This window comes from Gorilla gorilla, chromosome 2 (assembly GCF_029281585.2).
Source record: "Gorilla gorilla gorilla isolate KB3781 chromosome 2, NHGRI_mGorGor1-v2.1_pri, whole genome shotgun sequence".
Classification (NCBI taxonomy): Eukaryota; Metazoa; Chordata; class Mammalia; order Primates; family Hominidae; genus Gorilla; species Gorilla gorilla.
In genome coordinates, this window is record NC_086017.1 from 70,539,737 (window position 1) to 70,566,963 (window position 27,227).

The 27,227-nt window shown below is 37.3% G+C and overlaps 1 protein-coding gene across 9 annotated transcripts in view; it reads right to left on the bottom strand.

Annotated features, from left to right (window-relative positions):
- FHIT (fragile histidine triad diadenosine triphosphatase) overlaps positions 1–27,227 on the bottom strand; it is a 1,510,123-nt gene that overhangs the window by 945,108 nt on the left and 537,788 nt on the right. Inside the window, exon 5 of one of the 9 annotated variants that reach the window (XM_055383481.2) lies at positions 15,254–15,325. The exons of the other annotated variants lie outside the window; for them this stretch is intronic. The gene's annotated coding sequence lies outside the window, so the exon portion shown is untranslated. The remainder of the gene's footprint in view (positions 1–15,253; positions 15,326–27,227) is intronic. 9 annotated transcript variants of the gene reach the window in all.

A 27,227-nucleotide genomic window follows, 5' to 3' on the forward strand; every position in this document is an offset into this window, starting at 1 on the left:
AAGCTAAGGAATGCAGGCAGCTTCTGGAAGGTAGGAAGGACAAGGAAACACATTTTCCCTTAGAGACCTCAGAAAGGAATTCAGCCTGACTAACATCTTAGCCCACTAATATCCATCTATTTCAAACTTCTGACCTCCCAAACTGTAAAATAACAAATCTATGTCATTTTGAACCTCAAAGTTTGTGTTAATTTATTACAGCAGCCACAGAAAACTAATATATGACCATTTATTTGAGTAACCACTATTTGCATTCTTCACATGCATATGCAAAAGATGTCTTCATTAAAAGTGATGCTTCACAAAAGTACTTACATGTATAGTAATTCTTGTTCACTTTTCTGATTAGCATTTGCATGTTTCTGAAGCAGGGGAAAGATAGCAGCCAAATGATTAAAGGTCTTCCCTCTGTTTGGCCACACCTGTTGAAATTGTTCATTCTAGTTCCACCAAACATCTCATTAGTAGAATTCTCTACAAGAATCAAGACTAGCTTGACTATAAAAACAAATTTTTGGTGGCAGTGACTTCTTTTTGGCATATATCTTCTTGAGTATTTTTATAGAAAGTTGAACCAGTTATAATAGAGGCTACTACTCGAATATGAATTTAATTTCATTCATTCTTCAATCCCTTCTTGGATAAGGTGCTGATCCACCTAACTCACTCCCTCATGAGTGAATGCAAACTTAAGAAATTATACCTTCATAAAATGGGCATATTTTTCTAACTGTAAAAATGTTTTCTTTAAATAGGCATGACTATGGCCTGTCTATTTTAATTTCGTATAGAACTAATTTCCCTTGGGGAAGGAGTAAAAGACAATATTTTTTAAAGTTTCTCTCTATCTAGATAGGATGCTAGTAGAAGCAAGATTTCTATATGTTCTGATATGACCAAGTAGATATTTCTCTACTCACCAGTCTCTGAAAATCCCTGTGTTTACCCAAGATTTAACTCAAGAGGCTAAAGTCATGGGTAAATATTAAGAGGGAATTGACAAAGGCATATTAAGTCTAAGGAGTAGACTATACTTTTCTAAAATAAACACATAATTACAGAGTTAACACAGCAGCACCTTCTGCCTTGTCAGTGCTGAAGGCCCCATGGCAGCCAGTACTCTTCACTTGACCTCGTCCTGCAAACTTTCTGTACAGCAGATAAAGGCCCAAAGTACACTATAGTTTAGTGAATAGCATAAACTCATTCATCTGTAAGTACTAGATATTACAACATCAGGCTTCTCACTGGTCCTACTATAAAAATAATTTTATGCTTGCACATTGGACACAATTGTTCTGGTGGCATAGCTCTTTAGCTACATCAGCACTGAATAGAAAGAGGCATCCTCTACTATTAGTCTGCAACAGAACCCAGCATTTCCACCATTGCAAACATCAAACTGGATGAAGACTTTTTATTCCCAGCAGGATTAAGTCAAAACATAGATTGACCTAGGAGAAGAAGCATTAGCCCTTGTCAAATAAGTATAATTACTTGATGACATCGGTTAGTAAAGCTGCAAAGAATACTGAGGAAATTAAACCAGCTAATTTGGGAAAGACTAGAAAGGCAATATGAACACCATAAAAACATGGGTAAGGAACAGTAAGATGCTGACCTTTACTGTTTTCTCTGGGCATGATCCTGCCTGGCAGGGCTATGTTTAGGCTCCTCAGAAAACCCGATGCTCTCTTTGCACTACTAGCCAATGTGAAGCAACACTAAACAAAAAAAAAAAAAGAAAGGAAAGAAAGAAAGAAAGAAAACAATCAGAGAAATGAAAATTAAAACCACAATGAGATATCATCTCACACCAGTTAGAATGGCGATCATTAAAAAGTCAGGAAACAACAGGTGCTGGAGAGGATGTGGAGAAATAGGAACACTTTTACACTGTTGGTGGGACTGTAAACTAGTTCAACCATTGTGGAAGTCAGTGTGGCGATTCCTCAGGGATCTAGAACTAGAATTACCATTTGGCCCAGCCATCCCATTACTGGGTATATACCCAAAGGATTATAAATCATGCTGCTATAAAGACACATGCACACGTATGTTTATTGTGGCACTATTCACAATAGCAAAGACCTGGAACCAACCCAAATGTCCATCAGTGATAGACTGGATTAAGAAAATGTGGCACATATACACCACGGAATACTATGCAGCCATAAAAAAGGATGACTTCATGTCCTTTGTAGGGACATGGATGAAGCTGGAAACCATCATTCTCAGCAAACTATTGCAAGGACAAAAAACCAAACACCGCATGTTCTCACTCACAGGTGGGAACTGAACAATGAAAACACTTGGACACAAAAGGGGAACATCACACACCGGGGCCTGTTGTGGGGTGTGGGGGTGGGAGGGATAGCATTAGGAGATATACCTAATGTAAATGATGGGTTAATGGGTGCAGCACACCAACATGGCACATGTATACATATGTAACAAACCTGCACGTTGTGCACATGTACCCTAGAACTTAAAGTATAATAATAATAAAAAAAAGAAAACCATTAAAACGCTTTAGAAATATATAAAGGTAGGCCGGGTGCTGTGGCTCACTCTTGTAATCCCAGCACTATGGGAAGCCAAGACAGGTGAATCACCTAAGGTCAGGCGTTGGAGACCAGCCTGGCCAAAATGGCTAAAGCCCATCTCTACTAAAAATACAAAAATTTAGCCAGGTGTGGTGGCGGGTACCTGTAATCTCAGCTACTTGGGAGGCTGAAGCAGGAGAATCGCTTAAACCCAGGAGTAAAAGGTTGAGGTGAGCCGAGATTGTGCCACTGCACTCCAGCCTGGGCGACAGAGTGAGACTCTGTCTCAGAAACAACAACAAAAAAGAAATATATAAATGTTTTCATTTGTATGAGAACTTATGAAATAGTGATTAAGAGAATGGGCTCCAAAGTCAAACTGTGAGGGTTCAGATGCTGGTCTTCCCATTGTAGAAATGTTATGTAAATTATTTATGCTTCATTTCCTACATCTGTAAACTGGGGGATAATACTGTTACCTCACTGGCTGCTTTGGGAGGATCAGCTGTGATAATTCATGTAAAGCTTGTAGCAGAGTGCCTAATCCCTAACAAGAGTTCAACATAATTGCTGCTGCTGCTAGGGAGAGGCTGCAAAGCATTCTGGGTAAGAACAGGGATGCTGGGACAAGATTGTAGAGGCTCTGCCATTGACAAGCTGTAATCTTGAGCAACGTATTTAACTTCTTTGTACCTCACTTCCCTCACCTACAAAATGGAAGTAATAATAACCATTATGAGGGTTGTTGTGAGAATTAAATGAGTTAATATTTGTTAGGTGTTTAGACTAGTATCTGATACATGTCTGACAAACTATTCAGCTGTACATGAATGGTTTTAAAGCTGTGATTATGGAAAACCAAGGGCTTTGTACGGAGGAATGGAGATAAGGAGAGTGTGCAGCCCAGTCCCACTCTGTATGCAAACAAAGTAATTCTAGCTCTTTTACATATTTAACTTTCAAGCAAGATTTTCTTTGAGTAAAGGGTAATGCTGCTTTAAAAGAAGAAAGGAAGGAAAGAAGGAAGGAAGGAAGGAAGGAAACCACGGCTCTATATGTATGAGCCTCATATAAAATATATCAGCACAGGTCTTACAAAACACTGAATGTTTTTATGCACATTCCCTAGCAGATTTAACCGGATCAGTTTTAAGGTTCCTTCTAGAAAGGAAGTTCTCCATACGTTGAAAAGTGAATTTCAGTACATTCAAATTTTAAAGATACGACTTCCCATACTTCTTCAGGGTAAACAAAAATCTCAGTAATTCTAATTTAACATGCAAAATCCATGAATATTCACTACAGTCAAATGAATAATAAATCACCCCTGGGTTCAAGTGCTTGCCATGCAAAATTGCCTATTTCCTAGAACATCCTGAAATCTGTTTTTAAATTGCTTTTTATTACTTTTGCTCTTGTGATGGTTGCTCTTCAAAGCAACTTGGAAAAATGTGCCATTCTCAGCATTAAGGCGATAAAGGAGAAATGAGGACAGCAGAACACAGTGCCATCCACAAAAGGAAAGAGAGTCTGTGGATCAGAGGGCTGGGCTCCGGAAGACAGTTTTTAAATGTCACCAGATAAAATTTATGAGATAAAAGGGAATGTTCCTTAGTCATCCTGAGCATTGATATCTACATGAATAATAAATCAAAAGGCTCTTTATCCATTTACTGGTAAACATTACGACCTTAGGTTGAAGATGTGATTTACTCCACAGATATCAACACAACAGAAATCCAGTGAAAGTATCACTGGACTGGCCCCAAGTTCTGGAAAATCAATGATGCATGGGAGAACAAACATTTTGAGGGGAAGAGTATTTTTTTAAAAGTAAATATTTGTGGCACTAGCAACATGAGTGCACTCATTAAGATTTCTTTTGAAGGATTACCCTTTAGTCTTTCCTACATGGAAAACTCAAGTGTACTCAAGTTGTCAATTGTATAATTTGATGGAAAGTTATCCCTAGTATTTTCCCCCAAATTGGATTGAATTATTAATATTTCACCTTTACAAATACATGCAGTATAATTCAATTTATATAAAATTTAAAATATACAAAACTTACAGTGATTATAAGTACCTAAGCTGGTAATAAAGGTATCAATTAATGAAGGAAAATGGATATGTCAAAGGACAGGATAGTGACTACCTCTAATATGATCAGAGAGAGGGTTCAGATCAGGGAATTTTCAGAGGACTGCTGGGGGTGCTAGAAATACAATGTATTGACTTGGGTGAACCTTGAGATAGGTGTTTATTTATAGTTATTCATTAAACTGTTCATACATGTCATATGCACTTTTCCTGTACAAATTATATTTCACAATTTTATTTAAATAGTATGTTTCATTCTGAGATGACTCTCCAATCTATTACATGAGACACACTTATACTCAAAAAGGTGTTCATTCTTTTTCTCTGAAATTCAGATTTAACTGGGCATCCTGAATTTTATCTGGCAATTGTAAACCAATCAGAATAGCATGGTTAGATTACAAATAATATATATATTTTAAAAGACAGGAAAATAAACCACAGATAAAATGCATTCTTAAAAGTCTTAGTCATTTCATTTCATATTCTATTAATATGATACATTTGTGTTTCTGACCTCCTGTGACCCCTTGTGTCCAGCGGACTATAAACATAAGTATGCTACCTAGACACAAACTAATTTACTTAAAGGAAGGCAAAGAAGCTGACCATTATAAATACAGCATGCCTTAGAAATGAGAGTTTCAAGTCAAAAACAAATCTGGAAAAAAAATTAATTTGCTTCTTTTTTGTAAAGCAATGATGTGTCGTTTTTATGTGCATTTGTTTACACAGTAAAAGAAAAGACAATCAAATAGGTAAAATGGATGCTGTATTGCTCCCTTATACACACAAAGAATTACACATCTGTCTAACAATGCTAACCACTCTGAACGATAATTATGGATCAATGATTTAAAAAATATCCTGAATTGCCTGCAGAAATGGCAAGGAGAATTCAATTAAATTATTTGTAAAAGCCAGAGTCTTTTTTTCCTATCCATCTGCTACTTGAAATGGGATGACCTTTCAAATAGTGCTTGCTGTTCTCAATGCAAACTCTAAATAAAGAAGTGGAGTGTGGCTTTTTTTTTCCTTTCCAGGTTCAGCATAGATACAGCATTTGTACTGACATTCTACACCACTCCAAAGAATGCAGATTTGGCTTCTAGAACATAAAAGAGGCGTTTCAGGAATATAAATCAGGCTTTTGTCCCATACCTTCAGTCATGACATTGGGCTTCTATCAGAAAGGTGTGCGGCTTCTGAGATAAGTGTTTGAGAACAAGCTACATGAAGTAATTTACTCCCTGGAGAAAAATTGCAAACCTCACCCCCAAACAAACGGCATAAAGTAAATGTGTTAGTGAAGAACCTTTTGTTAAACTACCTATGGCAGGGGAGCTAAATAGAAAAGGTCAGATATTTAAGCTAACAATGGGCTCAAAACAAACCTTCCAACAGGTCTCTCAATAGGCCTACATTATCAACTAACAACTTGCACTATTAAGACTATTAATAGTAATAAGCCATGCTTTCCTCACTGAGTCTATATATATTTTACATTGTTTTATTGCTCCCCTACCCTTTTTAATTTTTAAAGCATTTCCAGTTTGGTCCTTTGTGTGCTTTTTTAAAAATTAGGATTTTGGACAAACTTTCATGTGTTTTTCTTAATAAAAGTGTATCAAGCACATTTCAAAAAGTTCAAAAAATACAGAAATATAAAAAATAATCTATTACCACATCACCCAGAGAAATTGACTCTTAACAGTCTGGTGTTTATACTCCCATTCATCTTAATACATAAGCGTATCACAAAATTAGATGATATTATATAACAATCAAAACTAATCAACTGTTTTATGAACATCTTTCTATGCCATAAGTAACAATCTGTATCATTATACAAAAATTTTCATTACACCTTTTAAATGTTTTATGGGTATCTCTGTGTGTGTATAGTTGTAAAATATAACTTTTAAGTGAATTTATTTAAATACCCAACTACTTATGAGTACATAGATTTACAGCTTTTTCGACTATTATAAACAAAATTGAAATGAGCATTCATACACACATCTTTGCAGTTATTTCCTTAGTATTACTTTCCAGAAATAGTATAGCTGGACCAGAAAGTATAAACATTATTAGAGCCTTTTGGTTAATATTGTCAATCTGCCTTCCAGAAAGTTTACTAAGCAAGGTAAGTAGATTTCCCTCTACTGTATAATACTGAGAAATATCACTTTTTTTGATACTTGTCAGTGTGAGCAAAAATGTCATTATTGCTCTAATTATTATTGCTTTGATAACTAATGGGGCTGAGAGTTTTACTGGTGTTTTATAACTCTTCCTTTGTGAATCATTATTCAGATACGTTTCAAATGGTAATTTGTAAAGTATTTTGAATTTTGGCCCATTTTTCTATAAGATAAAAGCATTATCTTAAAGTACAACACCATTAGGATTTAAGATAAATACACACACACACACATACACACACACAATGAGAAAAAATGCTACAGATAATAATCATTTTAATTTTAAAAATAATACTCAGCATAACAAATTAAACAAAAATGCACACATACGCCAGGTACAGTGGTTCACACCTGTAATCCCAACACTTTGGGAGGCCAAGGCAGGTGGATCACCTGAGGTCAAGGAGTTCAAGACGAGCCTGGCCAACATGGTGAAAAAATACAAAAAAAGTAGCCAGGTGTGGGGGTGCATGCCTGTAATTCCAGCTTCTCAGGAGGCTGAAGCAGGAGAATCACTTGAACCCGGGAGGCAGAGGTTGCCATGAGCCAAGATCACGCCACTGCACTCCAGCCTGGGCAACAGAGCGAGATTCTGTCTCAAAAAAAAAAAAAAAATACACAGGTATGTATGTATGTGGTATATAAAATAAGTCAATACTCTATCCCAGCACTATTTCCAATTCCATTTTCCCATGGCAACTAAAAAAAACAAAACAAAAAATAGAAACAATTACTTGTTTATCCTTCTACATCTTTTTCTAGTTTCATACCAGTACATACAAACAGGTTTTGATATAGTCATTCTTTGCTTTCTAATTCCAACAGTCTCATATCGTTCCAATTAGTCAAATGATTAGATGCTGCCATATCATGGACATGCTGGACATCACATATAGATGTATTTAGTCATTATTATTAGTTCCATAATATTTCATAGTATGGTTATAGTATAAATATATTCAACAATCTCACTATTCATGTGCTGTTTTTATGTTAATGTTATTTGTCTTGATTTTTTTTTTGCCACTACTAAAAATGCAGCCATCTTTAAATATACATTTTCACATCAGAGATTACTGACTCTCAAAATTAAGGTTGCAGAGTCAAAGAGCAAGTGTACCATTAATTTTGATAAATATATCCAGATTTAGCAATATATGAAACTCTTCCATTTCTAAGTACCTTTAACAAGCATGGATATTATCAATATTTTCCAATTTTGTCAACTACTTGACTGGAAAAGTATTTATTTCATTGTGATTTTAATTTGTATTTCCACAACTACTAGTAAAGTTGAGCAGAGTTGCATGTCTCTTGGTCACTTAAATTTTCCCTCTGTGAATTGCCAATTAATATCCCTAGCCATTTTTCTCAAATATGGTATATAACTGTACGTCATCAGTATCTAAGAATTCCTATTTTTCTAAAATTTATATTGTTTAATGTACATTCATATATTTAATTCATCTGAATTTTTAGATTTTTATTGTAAAAAATAGTGGTCTAACATTTACAACTTACTGATGAAAAGCCAATTTTCATAGCATCTTTTATTAGATAAACATACATTTCCCAACTGAATTGAAAAGACTCTTTTTTTTTTTTTTTTTTTAAGACAGGATCTCCCTTTGTTGTCCAGGCTGGAGTGCAGGGGAGTGACCTCGGCTCACTACAGCCTCGACTTCCCTGGCTCTGGTGATCCTCCAACCTCAGCCTCCCAAGTAGCTGGGACTACAGGCATGTGCCACTGTAATTGCCCAATGGGTTCTCCTTGCCTACTGCCTAGACAGAGCCAATTTATCAAGACCAGGGAACTGCAATAGAGAAGAGTTTAATTCACGCAGAGCAGGCTGTATGGGAGACTAGAGTTTTATTATTACTCAAATCAGTCTCCCCCCCAAACTCAGGGATCCAAACTTTTAAGAATAATGTGGTGGATAGGGGGTCAGAAAGGGGGGAGTGCTGATTGGTTGGGTGGGATATGAAATCACAGGGAGTCGAAGCTGTCCTCTTATGCTGAGTCAGTTCCTGGGTGGGGGCCACAAGACCAGATGAGCCAGTTTATCCATCTAGGTGGTACCAGCTGATCTATGGAGTGTAGGGTCTACAAAATAGCTCAAGTACTGATCTTAGGTTTTACAATAGTGATGTTTTCCTGTGGAGCGATTTGGGAGGTTTAGAATCTTGCAGCCTCCAGCTGCATGACTCCTAAACCATAATTTCTAATCTTGTAGCTAGTTTGTTAGTCCTGTAAAGCCAGTCTAGTCCCCAGACAGGAAGGGGGTTTGTTTTGGGAAACGGCTGTTATCATCTTTCTTCAAAGTTAAACTATAAACTGAGTTCCTCCCAAAAGTTAGTTCAGCCTACACCCAGGAATGAACAAGGAAAGCTTGGAGGTTAGAAGCAAGATGGAATCAGTAAGGTCAGATCTCTTTCACTGTCATAATTTTCTCAGTTATAATTTTTGCCAAGGTGGTTTCGCCACCATGCCTTGCTAATTTTTTTTTTTTTTTTTTTTTTTTTTTTTTGAGACGGAGTCTCGCTCTGTCACCCAGCCTGGAGTGCAGTGGCGCGATCTCCGCTCACTGCAAGCTCCGCCTCCTGGGTTCACACCATTCTTCTGCCTCAGCCTCCCGAGTAGCTGGGACTACAGGCGCCCGCCACCACGCCCGGCTAATTTTTTTGTATTTTTAGTAGAGACGGGGTTTCACCATGTTAGCCAGGATGGTCTCGATCTCCTGACCTCGTGATCCGCCCGCCTCGGCCTCCCAAAGTGCTGGGATTACAGGCGTGAGCCACTGCATCCAGCTGAAAAGACACTTTTACTGAATATTAAGTTCATATATTTGGATCTGTTTCTCTTTTTTCTGTTTCATTTATAAAATGTTCTCGTGGCTAACAACATACCATTTTAATAACAGTAACTTTATATTACATTTTAATGTTTAGAAGAAAAAGTAAAAATGAAACCTGTTGCCATTCTGATAAATTATATTAACATATCTATTTTATAGGAATGAATGACGTTTTATAATAATAAAAACTATTAGGGAATATGAGTATGACTCTTTTGACAGGCAGTTTTATCTCCATAACGTTTTTCTTTTTTCTATATAGGCCTTTTTTGTTAAATTGTTACTAAGGATTTTATATTTTTTGTTTCCAAAGTAATTTTTTTCTATTTCTAGATAACTAGTTATTGAAAGTATAAAGAAAAAATTTGATTTTTATATATTTATTTTGTGATCATCCAGCTAACATGTTTTCTTAGTAACTGTGTAACAGTCATAAATTCTCTATGAATATAATCATATCACATGACAGTGAAGAGAGTATCATTTTCTTTGCTTAATTTTTTTGTTCGATTACAACAAGCAGAACCCATAACACAGTGCTAAGTAACAGTGCTAATAGCAAATATTCCTGTGTATTCTTCCTGATTTAATATGAGTGACTTTTCTATTTTACTGTTTAATGTAATGTTTGATTATAGGTCTTTATAAAAATTCCTTATTGTGTTTAACTTCCTTCCATGCCCATTTTATTTAGAGTATTGCTAGAAATTTCTAATACATTTTATCACATTTCTTATCAGTATGCAGACTGAGTTGAATACAGTCCTCCATAATTTATAGTCATGTGGAATCTCAAGTGACTTTATTTTGAAACTGGGTCTTTGCAGATGTAATTTGTTAGATTACAGTAATTAGAGGTCATAAGGGATTAGAGCGGCCCCTACCGAATGACTGTTGCCCTCATAAGAAGCAAAACCAGAGATACAGTCAGACACGCAGAGAGAATACCATGTGATAAAGGAGACAGAGACTGGAGTAATGTGTCTGCATGCCAAGAAATGCCAAGGACTGTTGGCAGCTACTAAAAGGTAGGAAAAGGCAAAGGAGGGCCACCCCTTAGAGCCTGCAAAGGCAGGATGTCCCTGCTGGTACCTTGATTTTGAACCTCTAGCTTTCAAAACTGACAGACAATAAATGTCTGTTATTTTAAGCCACTCATTACCAAATTACCAAACGGTAATTTGTTATGGTGGTTTTAGGAAATTAACAAAGCATATGTTGTATAATCAAATCATTTTAATCTTTTAATTAATGGTATAAATTTCCAATTCAGAACCAGTTTGTAATTTTTGAAATGAAGCCTATTTTAAACATTTTATCATGTTTTCATAAGCAGATAGATACAAGTTGCTATTTTTTAATTATATACTTCCACATATGAAAATGAAATTAGCATAAAATATCTCATGAGTGTTATTTATCTCAAGTTTTGATATAACATTTTGCTAGATTTGTACAGTTGAGCCCCATTCTATTTTCTCTATACTCTTGAATTGTTTAAGAACCATAGGGAATATCTGTTTTTTAAAGCTTTCATATGTTACAAGTATCTTTTAATCTTTTAAAGTACCTGTTTTTAAATATCTAATTTACATGTAAAACTGTCTGGGCCTGGTGCCTTTTTTCTAGTGGTACATCTTTAATAATTTTCCACTTTCTTCTATGATTATTGGTATTAAATGTTTTTATTTTGCCTATGGGAATAATATAATACTGAATGTATATATACTTTTCTAAAGAATCATCATTTTCCTAGATTTGAAAGTGAATGGCTATAACAATTTTTTTTAAAAAAAATCTAGCCGTACCAGTATTGATTGGCAGAGTTGACCAAGGGAAGCTAGGAGGGTACATACCATCTTCCTCCCACATGACTACATATGCATTGAATCAGAAGACGACAGTCTTCCAAGAATAAAAAGAATCATCAAGGGAATAAGAGCAGTTCTCATCCCTAGTTAGAATCTCTGAACAAACCAAAGCAAATGTTTTCATTTGAATCATCAGGACTGTGTCACAATGAAACCTAGATGGTTTGTCTTCAAGTCATTTACTACTCCCCTAAAGTCTTATCAAAAGTATGCTAAAAAAGTTTATGACATTTCCACTGAGCTACAATAAAGCTTCTATTTTTTTAGATACTTGACAAAATTTTAAAAAGAATTATTTTTCCCCCACACCTGCACACATTTTAAAATATTTTCAACTTTTCTACAAAACAATTTTCTCTACAGCTCTCCCAGACTTCATAAACATATTCTTTTATTCATAGCAGATGGAGGAAATTAGAGTAACATATTTGCTCTAAAATCATTAGTGCTGCATCAGCACTTCTGATCTAAATGACATTTCAAGGGGTTATTGTTACATAGAGCAAGACTTTGCTCCAGGCAGAAAGAGACAGAAAAACAACTTGAAAAATGAACCTTTTTTTGCAATTAGCTTCTGCATCTTAATTTGTTGAATGCCATTCTATTTGGATTTTAAATACAAATCAAAGGAAGAATAAAGTGATCCAATTCTGTCAGGGTCATACCTTCCTTACTGGTCAGTCCTCTGATTAATCATTATAGCTGCTTCCTAAAAAATAATGTTGTTAAAACTTACCATCAGCTACTTGATTCTCTGGAAGACTAACATATTCTTACTTCTCAGAGATATCTGAGAGGCTGATAACTCTGCTCTTTAGCCTCAAGAAATGCCTAAAATTAAACTATTTAACTGGTGAGCTTCACATGACTGCCACTCTGTCCAAGAGATAAATAAACATCCCTGGCTGAAGAATGAACCAACCCATGGGTGTTTCTTTAGCACAGACTCTGTTAAGTCCACTGTGGAATTTAAAAAAAAAAAAAAAAGTTTAAGGTACTACACACCTGGAAAATGCAATCTTGTAAACATAAGAGAAGCCACAGAGAATGATACAAGATAGCAACAATCATACTTTATATTTTTACACTGCATTACAATTTTCAAACTACTTTCATGACACTTTTCTTATTTTATCCTCACAGTAAATCCATAATGGAAGCAGGATAAAAGAGGAAGGAGACATAAACATAGAACTTCAGAGATGAAAGTAACATTAAAGGCATCAATAACCTTCTTTACAGATAAGAAAACGGAGACCAAAGGGAAATAAGAACCTTCACCTTGTTTCAGAGTCAGGCAAGCAAAGCTAATGAAGTGAAGGCTTGTCACCCCAAGTTGCAAAAAGGAGTCACAAAAATAAGACAAGAAAGAGAAAGATGATAGAAATACAGGACGCTAATTTGGATTTAATGTACTTTTTTAAAAAATAGAAAAGGAAAAGCAATTCTATTGAATTCGGGTTTGAAATTCAACGTTGGTCTCTAGGGATCACTTGGCTATGGTGGTTTTATGCCATTACCAGATCCCTTTGAGAAAAATACTATTTTGAAATTCATAGTTTCCAGTAAATATGTTCAAGGCTTTGAAGAACATACTCCTGTAGGTGTAAATGGTGTATACACATATACAAAAAAGCTTGAAAACACTACTTAATTACTGAACGGAGTCTAAACATTCTACAGCTCAGTTAAGAAGCTACACATGCGTCTCACACCCACCAACTCTCCAGCTGTCCTCCACACACCACCCCAGCAAGTCCTAGCTGACCCTCTTAATACTGTGACCTCTCTGTCATATAATAAAGGTTGAAAATCATCCGTCCTTTGAATAAGAATATATTAGAACTATATTATTTTTTGTTACAGCCTTCTCAAAAATGTACTTCAAGCCACACATAGGCCATTGTCCTGGCATCTTTTATTTAACAGACAATAGCTATTTTCCACGACTCAGTCCAGAATATTCTTTAACATCTACATCTAGGATATTATCATAATTATAATAAGAGACGGCACTACACGGATGAAGCTGGAAGCCATCATTCTCAGGAAACTAAGACAGGAACAGAAAACCAGACAGCGTATGTTCTCACTCATAAGTGGGAATTGAACAATGAGAACACATGGACACAGGGAGGGGAACATCACACATCGGGGCCTGTTGGGGGTTTGGGGGGCAAGGGGAGGGATAGCATTATGACTAATGCATGCGGGGCTTAAAACCTAGATAACAGGTTGATGGGTGCAGCAAACCACCATGGCACATGTATACCTATGTAACAACAAACCTGCACGTTCTGCACATGTAACCCAGAACTTTAAGTAAAAAAGAAAAGAAAGGTGCAAAAGTGAAAACATTAAAAGTGGAATCAAGATTTAAAAAAATAAATTCACAGTGGTGTTGAAAGATCATATCAGGGTTAGAGGACAAGTCTTTGTGTTAGAATGAACACTTAATTTATTATCAGAGTGAACAATAACTACCTCGACATTTTAAAACAGCATTTTGTCACCTTTTAAACGTTTGGGAACAGAGAAGGCGAAACACCATGTCTGACACACTGTGGAAAGTTTTATAATTCTCCTCAAAAAGGAAGAAAAAATATTTCTATTTCCATTCCAGATCTGCACAATATATTCTTGCATCCCATTTGGTCTGATTCATTTACATTTTGCTGAATTCTGTTTTTGTCCATTTTCATCATTCAAAAGATTTTAAAAATTCAACAACATCAAAAAGCCATCAAAAGATGCTTTCAGATGAAATTGCAAAGAAAATAAGCACATGAATTAGTGAAGCAACTTCTAAGTTATACAATTGTGGCACTTAAATCTTTTCTCATCTTGTCCGAGAATTAATTGTACTGCTGAAATTAGATATCCAGCCTGCTCCATGCAGACAGGAGCCCAAGCCGGAAGCAAACTCTTTGAATAACAACACTGCCTTCTGATTCTTTTCACATGGCTACATTTTTGACATTTCCTTCAATCTTCTATCCAGTTGCAGTGTGACTATGACAAAAGATTTCTGTAGGCATGACTGGCACCTCTGCGGTAAGTGGCAGGGAATGGAATAGGCAACGAGTCCCTTTAGTAGCTCCAAAAAGCCCACAGGCACTCTGCAAACCTTTTGCATACATGCTCTTAAGTAAAGGATGTGAAAAATGGAAACCGTGATGACAATTTTAATCACCTGACAGATGATTCTATGATCTACTATAACTTTATAATGGCAAAGCCACTGACACAGGAGACTGACAGGCGTATATTCTCTCTCTGCCTCTAAGTCTATTAAATCTTTATTTGGGGGGTTTACACATGGATAGAGATGACCTTAACAGAGTATTTATTGAATCTATCCACGGATAAATTATAAATGACTACAACTTTAACTAGGTGGAATTTTCATGGTTATTTTTAATTTCTAGGCCCAAATCACTTCCCTAGGCTCTAGAACTCTCTTCCAGGAGATGTCAGATGTCAGTAATCAGAGGGAGCCCATCTACAGTCAATGCAGCCAAAAGTTCTGCCTACAAGGTAGCAATTAGAGTCCAGCAGTCTCTTCTGGAAGTGCCAATTACTGTTCTGTCTTCCCTTTTGAATGCCTCCTTAATATAAGAATAACATATCATTTTTATCCTATCAGATTAGAAAATATTGTTTAAAATAACACTCACAGTTGGCAAGAATGCAGAGAGAGAAGCACTCCCAAACAGATGCTGGTGAGGATGTAAATTGGAATGTCCTTTCTGGAAAACAGTCCAGCAAAATATATCATGATGTTTTTATCTTCCTGAAATTAGTTTGGGTATACTGTCGCATATTTTTAAATAGTCTTCAAAAGCTAGAGTTTTAAAACTCTGTGTGGCATTTTGTTATGTGAATATGCTATAGTTTTCAATTATTTCCACATTTGTCAGCATTTTAGTTGATTTCAATTTGGAGTATTATAAATAATGCTCCAGTGAACATCTTCATAAATACACATTTAACTCACATTCTGTTTATTTCTTAGTATAGATTCAAAGTGAAAATACAGTGGTTGGCAAGGCTTATGTTCAAGTATAATTTTATACTAGTAATTATGGAATTAGTATCAGCAAACGGATTCCTAAGCTAGAATTCACCATCATTTACTAGGAGAAAGATCTGTGGTGGTAAAACAGACTGCTTATTTACACAGCCTTACTAATGGGCAATTTGCCAGAGGAATCCAAACCAGAGAGCATGTATGATTGACTAACCATTACATGGAAAGAAGAAATCAGCTCCTACCAAAAGCACATTCATTTCAAGTAATGCCAGCAGCCTGCTGAGCCAGTTGTATTCAGCCCCTATAGAAACCCTTCCCAAGTTCATTGATATGTGATACCCATGACATATTTTTACCATCACTGGTTTTCATGAATTTGCCTGTCTTTGAGACCTGATAAACAATCTCATTTATTGAACTGAAAAAGGCGAATGTAGTGAAACCCTATCCTGTAACTGGCAAACCTTTTACCTCCCTGGTGGCTTGAGTAGAGAAGTTACTGGCTGGAGGCTGTTCTAAAGGAAAACATGAATGGCCCTAAAATTAAAATTCCAGACTTTAGGAGCCAATTAATGATGACATACCACTTTTAATCCATCACTTTGCAATATATTTAAAATGTTAAGACTCATTGTTGGCAAGGGAACAGTATTCCCCAAAGCTTATTCCATGGGAAAATGTTTTCGTGGACAAAAGAGTTTGGGAAAGAGTGATATTGGAACAAAGTTCAAGCTGAACTTTCAATGTGCTATTACCAACTGCGAATCTCCATGGGGAGCTGTAGCTAGTAACATTTGTAAACTTCTTCAACCACAGATTATTCCTGCTTTATACTGCCTTTGTTTCTGGCAACTGGGTTTCTATAGAGCATTGCAAGGCAGAGCATTCTATGGAATGTACTTTAGAGAATGTTTCTCTAGGTCAGCAGTTCTCAAACATTTTGGTCTCAAGATCCATTTCCACTCCTAAAAATTGTGGAAGGCCCCAAAGAGTTTGTGGTTATGTTGGTTATATCTATGGATATTTACCATGTTAGAAATTAAAACAGAAAACTTTCAAAACACTATGAATTTATTTTAAAATGACAGTAATAACCCATTACATGTAAATATACATATTTTCCCGAAAAAAGAGCTAGTGAGAAGCGTGGCATTGTCTCAACATCACATTAATATTTAGCCTAATAGAAGACAGGCGGATTCTCCTATCTGTTTCTGCATTGTGTTGTGATATATTATTAGGGTTGAAATGTGGCAAGAAAATCTAGAAGGAATATTTTAATAGCCTTTTCAAATAACTGGATGTTTTTCTCTAATACTGCATCAAAACTTAACAAATGGTAGTTTCTTTAAAAGTTACTTGCAGTGTAGAACCAGAAACCACATCAAGAAATTTTTAGTGCTCTGTTATGTGAAAAATCCATGGTCTCTGTGGCATTTTGAATGGATCCTTCCCCATGTGAAATTTTGTAACAGCGCACATTGCTCTGGACAAAAATAGTGGTTCATTGGATTATGCAGATCTTCCAAATGTTGACACCTTTCATTGCATGATATAAAAAAGAATTATATTTGCAATATCATCACTGACCTTTTATTAGAAAAAGTCTTTAAGTATTGGGAAGCTGTCAAGCTCATGGTGGCATATCCAAGTTTCCCAAAATTTGAATTTTTGCTTAGAAGCTTGAATTTTATCACTATCAACAAATATTGGCCAACGGTTTACTTAAAGCGATAGACTCACTTTGTGCATTTTAAAGAAAATATGTTAAATACTTGAGTTTGCAAAATTATATTTTGTCTTTCAATGGTTCTTTCATGTAGAAAAATAGTGTTCCATATAAAAGGTAGCTGGTTCATTTCACTACCCAGTCTCACAAGTGCTTTTCCTTGAGACAACCATGATATGTCAGTACGCAGCAGCAGTTCTTTCTGCATACTTCCCATTTCAGCACACAGAACGCTAAAAAAAAAAAAACTCAACAATCAAAATGCAATTAAATTAATAATTTTTACTTTTCATCAAGGATATTCTTAGAAAAAGTTGACTTTTTATTTTTTTTAACCATAGTGCATGGCAGTAAAAAATGAAAGGCCAAAAGTACAGTTCAGTGCCACTGTCTTGATTCATGCTACGGTGCCAGTAGTTTTAAAAAACATTACATTTGGAGGAGCCAAGATGGCCAAATAGGAACAGCTCCGGTCTACAGCTCCCAGCGTGAGCCACGCAGAAGACGGGTGATTTCTGCATTTCCATCTGAGGTACCGGGTTCATCTCACAAGGGAGTGCCAGACAGTGGGCACAGGACAGTGGGTGCAGTGCACCGTGTGCCAGCTGAAGCAGGGCAAGACATTGCCTCACTCGGGAAGCGCAAGGGGTCAGGGAGTTACCTTTCCTGGTCAAGGAAAGGGGTGACAGACGGCACCTGGAAAATCGGGCCCCTCCCACCCGAATACTGCACTTTTCCGATGGGCTTAGGAAATGGTGCACCAGGAGATCATATCATGCACCTGGCTTGGAGGGTCCTATGCCCACAGAGTCTCGCTGATTGCTAGCACAGCAGTCTGAGATCAAACTGCAAGGCGGCAGTGAGGCTGGGGGAGGGGCACCCGCCATTGACCAGGCTCCCTTAGGTAAACAAAACAGCCGGGAAGCTCCAACTGGGTGGAGCCCACCACAGCTCAAGGAGGCCTGCCTGCCTCTGTAGGCTCCACTTCTGCAGGCAGGGCACAGACAAACAAAAAAACAGCAGTAACCTCTGCAGACTTAAATGTCCCTGTCTGACAGCTTTGAGGAGAGCAGTGGCTCTCCCAGCACGCAGCTGGAGATCTGAGAACGGGCAGACTGCCTCCTCAAGTGGGTCCCTGACCCCTGACCCCCGAGCAGCCTAACTGGGAGGCACCCCCCAGTAGGGGCAGACTGACACCTCACACAGCTGGGTACTTCTCTGAGACAAAACTTCCAGAGGAACTATCAGACAGCAGCATTCGCAGATCACAAAAATCCGCGGTTCTGCAGACACCACTACTGATACCCAGGCAAACAGGGTCTGGAGTGGACCTCTAGCAACTCCAACAGACTTGCAGCTGAGGCTCCTGTCTGTTAGAAGGAAAACTAACAAACAGAAAGGACATCCACACCAAAAACCCATCTGTACATCACCATCATCAAAGACCAAAAGTAGATAAAACCACAAAGATGGGGAAAAAACAGAGCAGAAAAACTGGAAACTCTAAAAAGCAGAGCACCTCTCCTCCTCCAAAGGAACGCAGCTCCTCACCAGCAATGGAACAAAGCTGGATGGAAAATGACTTTGACGAGTTGAGAGAAGAAGGCTTCAGACGATCAAACTACTCCGAGCTACAGGAGGAAATTCAAACCAAAGGCAAAGAAGTTGAAAACTTTGAAAAAAATTTAGATGAATATATAACTAGAATAACCAATACAGAGAAGTGCTTAAAGGAGCTGATGGAGCTCAAAGCCAAGGCTCGAGAACTACGTGAAGAATGCAGAGGCCTCAGGAGCCAATGTGATCAACTGGAAGAAAGGGTATCAGTGATGGAAGATGAAATGAATGAAATGAAGCAAGAAGGGAAGTTTAGAGAAAGAAGAATAAAAAGAAATGAACAAAGCCTCCAAGAAATATGGGACTATGTGAAAAGACCAAATCTATGTCTGATTGGTGTACCTGAAAGTGACGGGGAGAATGGAACCAAGTTGCAAAACACTCTGCAGGATGTTATCCAGGAGAACTTCCCCAATCTAGCAAGGAAGGCCAACATTCAGATTCAGGAAATACAGAGAACACCACAAAGATACTCCTCAAGAAGAGCAACTCCAAGACACATAATTGTCAGATTCACCAAAGTTGAAATGAAGGAAACAATGTTAAGGGCAGCCAGAGAGAAAGGTTGGGTTACCCACAAAGGGAAGCCCATCAGACTAACAGTGGCTCTCTCAGCAGAAACTCTACAAGCCAGAAGAAAGTGGGGGCTAATATTCAACATTCTTGAAGAGAATTTTCAACCCAGAATTTCATATCCAGCCAAACTAAGCTTCATAAGTGAAGGAGAAATGAAATACTTTACAGACAAGCAAATGCTGAGAGATTTTGTCACCATCAGGCCTGCCCTAAAAGAGCTCCTGAAGGAAGCACTAAACATGGAAAGGAACAACTGGTACCAGCTGCTGCAAAATCATGCCAAAATGTAAAGACCATCGAGACTAGGAAGAAATTGCATCAACTAACAAGCAAAATAACCAGCTAACACCATAATGACAGGATCAAATTCACACATAACAATATTAACTTTAAATGTAAATGGACTAAATGCTCCAATTAAAAGAAACAGACTGGCAAATTGGATAAAGAGTCAAGACCCATCAGTGTGCTGTATTCAGGAAACCCATCTCACGTGCAGAGACACATATAGGCTCAAAATAAAAGGATGGAGGAAGATCTGCCAAGCAAATGGAAAACAAAAAAAGGCAGGGGTTGCAATCCTAGTCTCTGATAAAACAGACTTTAAACCAACAAAGATCAAAAGAGACAAAGAAGCCCATTACATAATGGTAAAGGGACAAATTCAACAAGAAGAGCTAACTATCCTAAACATATATGCACCCAATGCAGGAGCACCCAGATTCATAAAGCAAGTCCTGAGTGACCTACAAAGAGACTTAGACTCACACACAATAATAATGGGAGACTTTAACACCCCACTGTCAGCATTAGACAGATCAACGAGACAGAAAGTTAAAAGGATACCCAGGAATTGAACTCAGCTCTGCACCAAGCGGACCTAATAGACATCTACAGAACTCTCCACCCCAAATCAACAGAATATACATTCTTTTCAGCACCACACCACACCTGTTCCAAAATTGACCACATAGTTGGAAGTAAAGCTCTCCTCAACAAATGTGAAAGAACAGAAATTATAACAAACTGTCTCTCAAACCACAGTGCAATCAAACTAGAACTCAGGATTAAGAAACTCACTCAGAACTGCTCAACTACAAGGAAACTGAACAACCTGCTCCTGAATGACTACTGGGTACATAACGAAATGAAGGCAGAAATAAAGATGTTCTTTGAAACCAACAAGAACAAAGACACAACATACCAGAATCTCTGGGACACGTTCAAAGCAGTTTGTAGAGGGAAATTTATAGCACTAAATGCCCACAAGAAAAAGCAGGAAAGATCCAAAATTGACACCCTAACATCACAGTTAAAAGAACTAGAAAAGCAAGAGCAAACACATTCAAAAGCTAGCAGAAGGCAAGAAATAACTAAAATCAGAGCAGAACTGAAGGAAATAGAGACACAAAAAACCCTTCAAAAAATTAATGAATCCAGGAGCTGGTTTTTTGAAAGGATCAACAAAATTGATAGACTGCCAGCAAGACTAATAAAGAAAAAAAGAGAGAAGAATCAAATAGGCACAATAAAAAATGATAAAGGGGATATCACCACCGATCCCACGGAAATACAAACTACCATCAGAGAATACTATAAACACCTCTATGCAAATAAACTAGAAAATCTAGAAGAAATGGGTAAATTCCTTGACACATACACTCTCCCAAGACTAAACCAGGAAGAAGTTGAATCTCTGAATAGACAAATAATGGGATCTGAAATTGTGGCAATAATCAATAGCTTACCAACCAAAAAGAGTCCAGAACCAGAAGGATTCACAGCCGAATTCTACCAGAGGTACAAGGAGGAACTGATACCATTCCTTCTGCAACTATTCCAATCAATAGAAAAAGAGGGAATCCTCCCTAACTCATTTTATGAGGCCAGCATCATCCTGATACCAAAGCCTGGCAGAGACACAACCAAAAAAGAGAATTTTAGATCAATATCCTTGATGAACATTGATGCAAAAATCCTCAATAAAATACTGGCAAACTGAATCCAGCAGCACAACAAAAAGCTTATCCACCATGATCAGGTGGGCTTCATCCCTGGGATGCAAGGCTGGTTCAATATACACAAATCAATAAATGTAATCCAGCATATAAACAGAATCAAAGACAAAAACCACAGGATTATCTCAATAGATGCAGAAAAGGCCTTTGACAAAATTCAACAACACTTCATGCTAAAAACTCTCAATAAATCAGGTATTGATGGGACATATCTCAAAATAATAAGAGCTATCTATGACAAACCCACAGCCAATATCATACTGAATGGGCAAAAACTGGAAGCATTCCCTTTGAAAACTGGCACAAGACAGGGATGCCCTCTCTCACCACTCCTATTCAACATAGTGTCGGAAGTTATGGCCAGGGCAATTAGGCAGGAGAAGGAAATAAAGGGTATTCAATTAGGAAAAGAGGAAGTCAAATTGTCCCTGTTTGCAGATGACATGATTGTATATCTAGAAAACCCCATCGCCTCAGCCCAAAATTTCCTTAAGCTGATAAGCAACTTCAGCAAAGTCTCAGGATACAAAATCAATGTACAAAAATCACAAGCATTCTTATACACCGATAACAGACAAACAGAGAGCCAAATCATGAGTGAACTCCCATTCACAATTGCTTCAAAGAGAATAAAATACTTAGGAATCCAACTTACAAGGGATGTGAAGGACCTCTTCAAGGAGAACTACAAACCACTGCTCAATGAAATAAAAGAGGATACAAACAAATGGAAGAACATTCCATGCTCATGGGTAGGAAGAATCAATAGCGTGAAAATGGCCATACTGCCCAAGGTAATTTATAGATTCAGTGCCATCCCCATCAAGCTACCAATGTCTTTCTTCACAGAATTGGAAAAAACTACTTTAAAGTTCATATGGAACCAAAAAAGAGGCCACATCACCAAGGCAATCCTAAGCCAAAAGAACAATGTTGGAGGCATCATGCTACCTGACTTCAAACTATACTACAAGGCTACAGTAACCAAAACCACATGGTACTGGTACCAAAACAGAGATATAGATCAATGGAACAGAACAGAGCCCTCAGAAATAACGCCGCATATCTACAACTATCTGATCTTTGACAAACCTGACAAAAACAAGCAATGGGGAAAGGATTCCCTATTTAATAAATGGTGCTGGGAAAACCGGCTAGCCATATGTAGAAAGCTGAAACTGGATCCCTTCCTTACACCTTATACAAAAATTAATTCAAGATGGATTAAAGACTTAAATGTTAGATCTAAAACCATAAAAACACTAGAAGAAAACCTAGGCATTACCATTCAGGACATAGGCATGGGCAAGGACTTCATGTCTAAAACACCAAAAGCAATGGCAACAAAAGCCAACATTGACAAATGGGATCTAATTAAACTAAAGAGCTTCTGCACAGCAAAAGAAACTACCATCAGAGTGAACAGGCAACCTACAGAATGGGAGAAAATTTTTGCAATCTACTCATCTGACAAAGGGCTAATATCCAGAATCTACAATGAACTCAAACAAATTTACAAGAAAAAAACAAACAACCCCATCAAAAAGTGGGCAAAGGATATGAACAGACACTTCTCAAAAGAAGACATTTATGCAGCCAAAATACACATGAAAAAATGTTCATCATCACTGGCCATCAGAGAAATGCAAAACAAAACCACAATGAGATACCATCTTACACCAGTTAGAATGGCGATCATTAAAAAGTCAGGAAACAACAGGTGCTGGAGAGGATGTGGAGAAATAGGAACACTTTTACACTGTTGGTGGGACTGTAAACTAGTTCAACCATTGTGGAAGTCAGTGTGGCGATTCCTCAGGGATCTTGAACTAGAAATGCCATTCGGACCAGCCATCCCATTACTGAGTATATACCCAAAGGATTATAAATCATGCTGCTATAAAGACACATGCACACATATGTTTATTGTGGCACTACTCACAATAGCAAAGACTTGGAACTGACCCAAATGTCCATCAATGACAGACTGGATTAAGAAAATGTGGCACATATACACCATGGAATACTATGCAGCCATAAAAAATGATGAGTTCATATCCTTTATAGGGACATGGATGAAGCTGGAAACCATCATTCTCAGCAAACTATCACAAGGACAAAAAACCAAACACCGCGTGTTCTCACTCATAGGTGGGAATTGAACAATGAGAACACATGGCCACAGGAAGGGGAACATCACACACCGGGGCCTGTTGTGGGGTGGAGGGAGAGGGGAGGGATAGCATTAGGAGATATACCTAATGTTAAATCACGAGTTGATGGGTGCAGCACACCAACATGGCACATGTATACATATGTAACTAACCTGTACATTGTGTGCATGTACCCTAAAACTTAAAGTATAATAATAATAAAAAGCAAAACAAAACAAACCAAAACATTACATTTGCATCATTAATGAAAATATTAACATAGTGAAAAAGAAAAAGAGCAACTTAGTGTTACAGTAATATAATTTCGACCTTGCAGACTCGCAGGAAGGATCTCAGGGATCACCAGGAGTCTGTGAAGCACCCTTTGAGCATTGTGGTTCTAGATTCAAAATGTGGCCTTGGCTGGGCATGGTGGCTCATGCCTGTAATCCCAGCACTTCGGGAGGCCAAGGCAGGCAGATCACCTGAGGTCAGGAGTTCGAGACCAACATTGCAAAACCCTGTCTTTACTAAAAATACAAACAAATTAACCAGGTGTGGTGGTGCATGCCTGTAATCCCAGCTACTTGGGAGGCTGAGGCAGGAGAATCGCTTGAACCCAGGAGGCAGAGTTTGCAGTTTAGCTGAGATCACACCGCTACACTCCAGCCTGGGCAACAGAGTAAGACTGTCTCAGTAAAACTTACACACACACACTCACACATGCCAAAAACCCTTAGTTTAAAACACAAACACATCGTACAGCTGCACAAAAATATTTTCTTTCTTTATATCCTTTTTCTATAAGCTTTTTTATATTTTTAAATATTTGTATTTTTTTTTAAACTTTTTTTGTTAAAAACTAAGAAAAATACAAACATTAGGTTAAGCCTACACCCGGATGGTATCATCAATATCACTGTCTCCCACCTCCACATCTCATCCAACTGGCAGGTCTTCAGGGGCAGTAACAGGCATGAAGTTCTTACCTCCAATGAAAACAATGCCTTCTTCTGAATACCTCCTGGAGTTCTTGCCTGAGACTGTTTTATAGTTAACTGTTCTTTAATAAGTAGAAGTACACGCTAAAATAATGATTAAAAGCATAGTATACAGTTCATAAACCAGTAACAGTCATTTGTTACCATTATCAAGTATTATGTACTGTACATAATTGTATGTGCTATACAGCTGGCAGCACAGTAGGTTTGTTTACACCAGCATCACCACAAGCACGTGAGTAATTCGTGATGCTATGATATTAGCACACTACAATGTCACTAGGCAATAGGAACTTTTTAGCTCCATTATAATCTTAAGGGACCACCCTCATATCTGCAGTCTGTCATTGACCAGACCATTGTTACGCGGCACATGACTGTATATACAATGGAATACTATTCAGAATTTAGAAAGAAGGAAATCTTGCCATCTGCAACACGAATGAACCTGGGGAATGTTATGCTAAGTTAAATAAGCCAAACATAGAAAGACAAATACTGCATGATCTCACTTATATGTAGAATCTAAAAAAGTTGAATTCATAGAAGCAGGTAGTAGAATGTTGGTTGCCAGGGCTGTGGTGTGGGAGAGGAAAAAAATGGGGAGGTGTTGGTCAAAGGGTACAAGTTTGCGTTAAGCAAGATAAGTAAGTTTTGGAGATCTATTATACAGCATAATGACTATAGTTAATAATAATTTATACTTGAAAATTGGTAAGAGGTTAGATCTTAAATTGCTAAGAGAGTAGCATTTAAGATCTACTCTCACCACAAAAATTTATGAGATGATGGATATGTTAATTAGCTTGATTTCATCATTTAGCAATGTATACATATATCAAAACGTCACTTTTTATCCTGTAAATATACACAAGTTTTATTTGTCAACTATACCTTAATAAAGGTGGAGTGAAAATGCATATTCCTGAAACCCATCATGGGCCTACTCAAACAGAGTATCTGAGGAGGAGGCAGGGCTACCTGAGCAGCAGCGCAGGTTGTACACTGCACACCTTGCACAAAGGTATACAGTTAGCGAAGATTTGAGCTTGAAGTTTGCATTTTAAAGAAATTTCATATGTGAATCTTGGTTATAGTAGAACTTTAAGTGTTCTGGAGCAGTTGTTCTTCAACTTTATGTGCATCAGAATTACCTGTCTTGGGGTTGAAAACACAAATTTCTTTGTGCCATGCTTGAACTACCTAATTAGAAGCCTGAGCATCTGTATTTTCAAGGAACTACATAGCCAATTCTGCTACCTACCAAAATGTGAAAGCCATTTTTCTAGACTAAAAATAGTATAGCTGTCTAGAAGAAATCAACTCAACAAAAGCTGAAGACAACACACACACGGCTTAGGATACTCAGGCATCATTTGGACAGAGTCTATTCAACAGCTATAAATTTGTTGTTTAAAATAACCAATGTTTTTTTAAATGCAACTTTCCATAGTTTTCTGTTGTTATATTTGTTTTCATTCTGTCAGTATGGTATCGGATCTCAACCTTGTATGTTATTTCACCAACATCTTGAAATTTATTTAGCCATATTTTCATGGTTTTATATGAATGCTTACTAAACATAGTCTGATTTTTTAAAAGGTTTTATCTTATGCAAGATTCTTCAAGAGAAAAGACAAACTTAGTTTACTGTCAAATTACCAAACTGACTCAGATTTTTAAAAACCATTCAAAGTTTCATGTTATGCACTGAACATAAAAAAATGACTCAATGTAAATGTCATGTCTCGTAATGATCCTATTCCTGGGATCTTTTACATGAAACAGAGTGGGCAGGAACATCCTATGGCTGCCAAAATGGAATTAAACACATAGAAACAAAGAAACAAAAGCACAACTCACCCCTTCCAGACAACAGGAAAACATGTAGATAAATCAGTGATTTTCCTTCCAGCTAACCAATGAATTAGAGACATGTATTTTAACAATTGTAACGGCACTGGGCTTAAGGAAAGGCAAAGTAAAAACTAGGTTATAATGTTGTCCTAGATGCGAAAATGCCAAATCTGCCAGTCACTCATGAAAAGAACACAGCCCCAGGCAACTGATATTGATACATTCAAAGATTATAGTTATGTATGATTACAGAATAGCATTTCATAAACTCTATCAGACAGAACAACTCTTTAATGGAATGTTAAGAGTTGGGAGAGAGAAAGAAGTTGGTCATTCTGAGGTCCAATTAATTTGAAAACTCATGAGTTATACAGAATTAAACAAATTTTTTTGACTGTGGAACTTCTCAGAGCCCTTCTGTACTAATGTGCATTACACCTCTCCAAGAAGAAAAAAGCATGCAGCATTTTTCAAACTTTTGATACTTTGATGCATTTTTATTTAGCTTCTCACTGGGCTAGAGTTCTCTGGGACACACCCAGGGAAATATTGATATAGACAGGCCAAACAATTAAGGCAAATGCTCAGGCGTATACCTGAACTGTGGTAGAACAATCTAGATGCCACAGAAATGGTGAAGGCATGCCCAACAGCCAGCCCCACTATA